The sequence below is a fragment of the Delphinapterus leucas genome, chromosome 1, assembly GCF_059928025.1.
Source record: "Delphinapterus leucas isolate spDelLeu-1000000601 "Yukka" chromosome 1, BTC_Dleu_Yukka2, whole genome shotgun sequence".
Lineage (NCBI taxonomy): Eukaryota > Metazoa > Chordata > Mammalia > Artiodactyla > Monodontidae > Delphinapterus > Delphinapterus leucas.
This window is the reverse complement of record NC_143129.1, coordinates 111275671-111281112: the sequence shown is the minus strand read 5'-3', so window position 1 is coordinate 111281112 and position 5442 is coordinate 111275671.

The window sequence follows — 5442 nt, the reverse complement described above, 5'->3', positions numbered from 1 at the left end:
AGGCTGAACCTCAGGTCCTCCGGCCTTCAGCCCTGTGCTCTCTCTAGAAAGCACCCTCATTTCTTCAAGCCCAGTAAGAGAAGCGATTTGAAAGCCACCTTCTCGGGCTATCGGAAAGTGGTTTACCCGAGGTGTTTCTTCACCACTCTCCTTCTTTAATGTCACCTGACACCAAAGACCTCATTATGGGAAACACTGAACGTGGACCTGACTAGTCTGCTGACAATATCCTGCCGTGGATCAGACAATTACCAGAGCCGATCCCTCTGATAGGGATCTCCTGGGGGTGGCAGACAGGGGCCGTAAGGGAGGTCCCATCCACATCCCATGAACCGAGGCGGGGCTGGTCAAGGATCCTCGCTGACATCTGGGGATGTGCATAGAAGTAAGATCATTCACTCTGAGGCTGAACACCATGCATGACATCAGGCAGAAGAGCGATGCTTTCGACCATCAACAGTGAAGTCTGTTCTCACGCGTCAAAGGCCCGAGACACCTCTGCCGACACGCTGAACCCGAGTGGCTGTGACTTCAGCAGGAAGGGGCAGCATCACCTACCTGCTTCTTGAGCATCTTAACTGGGGTGTCCGCTAGGCTTCTGCACACAAGCTGCTGGGCAACCTGACACTCCCAGACTTCGCCTGGGTTTCAGAACAAAGTTAAGATCTTCGAAGTCTCTGAAATCTGGGGCAGTCCTACCATGACTGAGAGCTGGAGAGGCAGAGGAGATGATCTCGTGGGGTTGAGCTCCTCTGCAGCCCTGTCCTCTTCCTCAGGGCACACTGTTCTCGGCCCTTCTTACTGGTGCTTTCTGCTGTCTCACTGCCTTTAGCCTCATGTGTTCCCTCCCACTACCCCTGAGAGGCGGACCAGCTCCACCATGGGAGGCTGATACCTGCACTGGCTTTATGGGCTTGGGATCTTTGCAGTCAAAGGGCCCTGAGTTTAGAAGGGTCTCGCCCTTGATTTAATGCTCTGTTGTTGTTGTCTTGAAATTCTTAATAAATTTTGAACAAGGAGCCCCACTGTTTCATTTTGCACTGGGCCCCACATATCACGGAGCCAATCCTGCCAACACCACTGGGTTTTCTGGCACCCCGGGCCCCAGAGCTGGGAGGAAGCTTAGAAGCCATCGTCTGCTTCCATCCTTGCAGTTTACAGAGAAGGACAGGGAGAGCCACCATTAGGGTGACTGGCCCGAGGTCACCCAAGAAGTTAGAGGCAGAGCTGGCCGGCTTCACGGCTAGCTGGGCGCTCTTTCTCCTGTGCCGTGATCGTAAAGCCCCCTCCCGAGCATAGGAGCAGGCCTACCTCAGAGTTGGGCGTGGCAGCTGTGGTGTCTCTCTCAGACACCTTTTACCTCCTTGGCCATAGGGACAGCAAGGGACAGTGACACCAACCTTTTGCCCTACCAGTGTTCCTTCCTTGCCTACATAAAGTAACTCTTAAAAGCTTGGAGAAAACAACAGATAAGGGAGAGCTTTGGCCTAAGACAAGAGTTTCAACCACAGCATCAAAACAAAATTTTGTCTCAAAGAAAAGAAATGTCCCAAGAAGATTATTATTACTACTAATTAAATCAGTGGTACCTGTGAAGGATTCGTACTCATACTCGCATAACCATACCTGTGAGTGTAAGTACCTTCAGAGAACGTCATTTTCACTGGAATGATGGTGTGCTTTCTGGTGTGCGAACTGTGCTTGCTACTGAGTACCCTTCAGGTATGTGATGTCATCTGCTGTGTGAAGAAGAGTGGCTGAGAACCGAGGGTATGCTAGGCTTACTCCTCTCAATTCTCCAAGATTTATGCTACACCAGATCAGGAGAAAGGCACCTATCTGTGTCACGTCCCACTAATCCCCTACGTTGAATTGTCTATACAGAGTCACAGGCATACCTCATTTTACAGCACTTGGCTTTATTGTGTTTTTTACAAATTGAAGGTTTATGACAACCCTGTGCTGAGCAAGTCTACCAGCATCATTTTTCTAATAGCGCTTGCTTGCTTTGTGTCTACGTGTCATGTTTTGATAGTTCTTGCAATATTTCAAACCCTCCACCAGTGAAAAGATTATGACTTGCTGAAGGTTCATATGAGGTTAGCATTTTTTAGCAATAAAGTATTTTTAAATTAAGGTATATACAGTTTTTTTTTAGACATAGTCCATTGCACACTTAATAGACTACATAACTTTTATATATGACTCACATTACTGCGATATTTGCATTATTGCGGTGGTCTGGAACTGAACCTGCAATATCCCCAAGGTATGCCTGTATAATTTCACAGTATTCCAGATTACTTGCTGAGAGCAAATTCAACACACTTACAGCACTACTGAAACATCTTGGTACGTTGGGTGGCATTGCTATCAAAGACCTTGTACATTATGTACATTCAAGGTCCTTCATACTAAGATTCACCCAAACTTGAGACCTATGGTAAAGTTTATTCCTTCTGGTGATGTGGTAGACACAGGGAACTGTGTGACCCATTGCGTGTCCTTCACTGATTGTTTTGGTTGCTAGGAAGCAAAGATGCTCAGAACTAGGTTTTCTTGTTTTCAACTACTCACTCCTTTATAGTTTAATAAATGTTTCCCTTCTTGGCTTTTTATTTTAATAAATTTAAAAGCTACAGAGACATGCAAAGAATAACATAATAAGCACCTATAGTCCCGATTCTCACAATTAACATATGTTAATATTTTCCTGTATTTGTTTTCAGTAGTTATTTTTAAAGACATTACCACTTAGCTAATGTCCACTCCCACCACCCCCATCCCACTCTCCTTCAGTGTTCCCATGGCCAATCACTGAGACAAATTTGTTGTGTATTTTGGAGTCCATTTTCCATACTTTTGCACACAAATATGTGCATTTGTAAAAAATATTTTTGTGTGATTTAAACATTTACACAAATGGTACACTGTAGATAAAGTTATTCTTCTTGCATTTCACATTTTTCAAGATCTGATTACGATACGTGTAGATTTAGCTCATTCCTTCAATTGTTGTGAAGTAATCCATCATACCAATATGTCATATTTTATTTATTCCTTTACTCAATAAGGAACATTTAGGTTATTTCTGACTTTTTCCTGTTTCAAACAATGGTATTGTGAACACCCTTTAATATGTTCTTTGTTACACACATGCAGGGATTTCTCCAGGGTGTGGATGTGTACACATAACTATACACATGCATAAGAATTTCTCCAGAGTATAGAGCAATGAGTAAACCAACCAGCGAAGGAGTTTCTGAGTTACTGTCTTTATTACATGTGTCTTTTATTCCATGTTAATAGTTTTCACCTCTCCAGTGTCTCTGAATTTGTTCCAAGCCTTTTTTTTTTTTTTTTCGGTACGCGGGTCTCTCACTGCTGTGGCCTCTCCCGTCCCGGAGCACAGGCTCCGGACGCGCAGGCTCAGCGGCCATGGCTCACGGGCCCAGTCACTCCGCGGCACGTGGGATCTTCCCGGACCGGGGCACGAACACGTGTCCGCTGCATCGGCAGGCGGACTCCCAACCACTGCGCCACCAGGGAAGCCCTACTTCATATCCTTTTAAGGATTAAGTTTGTCTAAATAAAAAGAACTAGCTATGTCATTAAATCTTTTAAAGATTTGTGAAATATACATAAGATGAAGTATTAAAATGAATGTGTCCATCACCGTCTGCTTTCTGCAGGGTCAATATGCAGATGCTCTGGAAAGAGCAAATGCTTCATTTTTGGCCAAAGTTTATTGTTTGGAAGGAAGCTCAAAAGAAAAAAGGAAACAAAATCAGTTTTCAAAACAGGGAATTTCAAAAGAAATAGCAAAGGAATAATCAGAAGAGATCGAAGTTATCAAGAGTTCACTGGGCAGCAGCACTTTCTTCTTCTTCATATTCTTTTGTTCTCGTTTCTTTGACCTCCTGGAAAGGCTGTGGGATGGTGAATGGGATCCTCTTTTGTTATCAACGTTGGACCAAAGTGCTGGCGTGCACTTTCTCCTCTCGCTTCTCTCCTCCCCAGAAGGGTTTTCCCTGTTCTTCCCCTCTTTTCCAAGGTATCAAAGAGCTTTCCCATAACATCAGCCCATCCCAGCAACCAAAACAAGGGCTTCTATTAACTGGGCCTTTGACTGCAAGTAAGGAGAAACCAACTCATTTGTATTAAACCATAAGGAACTTTTATTATTTCACAGAAGTTCCAAGCTAGGGAAATTCCAGGGTTGTTTCTTTAGTGGCCCAGGGGCATCATCGAGGACCACATACGTTCCACCTTTTTGTTCTGCCACCTTCAGTGTATTTCCCTTCACACTTGAGACTAACTCCTCAATGGCTGCAAGATGGCTGCAGGACTTCCAGGCATCACACTCACCATGATGATGTCCAGTGAAAGAAGAGGGGCTATTTCTTTCTGTATGTTTTTTCAGCCAGAGAGGGAAACCTTTCCCAGAAGTCCACCAGCAATACTGCCCTTAAGTCTCATTGATTAGAACTCCATCACATGACTATGCTAAACTGCTCATTGGTGAGGGGAGCAAAACCACAGTGTTTCCCAAATCAAGATAGCAAATGTGTGGTGATTTTTTGTTTTTTTTTGGTGATAATGACTGGAGAGGCTACTGACATTTAGTAGGTGAGGTCCACATATGCTAAACCAGCTTTAATGTGTGGGATACACAACAAAGAATATTCCCACTTGACTCCCAGTAGCACCCATATTTAGGCTGGCTGAGACAAATCATAATTCATCTCCTGGGGATAGACATAGAGTAGGAACCAAATTCTCTGGAAGCATGTGGCCTTATAGAGGAGGGTGGTGGCTTCTTTACAACACTGAGGTATCTATTGTAAAGGAGGAGAGGAAATCAACCCTTCCTCATAAGACTCCAGCTCTGCACTATGGGCACCTGCTGTCCCAGAAGGAAGTTAGAGACCTGCACAAAGTCACTAACAGAGTGTGCATCTGGCTCCCCTATGTTCTCCTCCTTAAACCAGGGACAAGTGGGTACAACACAAACTCAGTCACATCTGGGGAAGGACTGCTCTCCCCTTAACCTGACCTCAGGTGACTACACCTGTGATAATGTGATATAGTAAGAAATACATATTTTGGTCTTTGTCCCTGGTTCCTGGCCACAGCCCCTAAAACTTTTGTAATTTCCTATGCGATAAAGGTGCTAAGAGCATCTTTTGTTCTAAATTTAGTCTTTGACTCTAGCTCCTGATACAAAGCTCCTAAATCTCTTGGAATTTCCTGGGTGCTAAGAGCATCTTTTGTTCCAGTGAGACAACTCTTAGTGTAATCTTGGATAGTTTCAGGATGGGGGCTGGTCATCAGAAAGCTCAAGCCATGATTAGAAGCTTGGAACTCAGCCCCACCCCACATCCTCTTGGAAGGGGAGAGGGTCTGGATATTGAGTTAATAATTGATCATGACTATGTGATG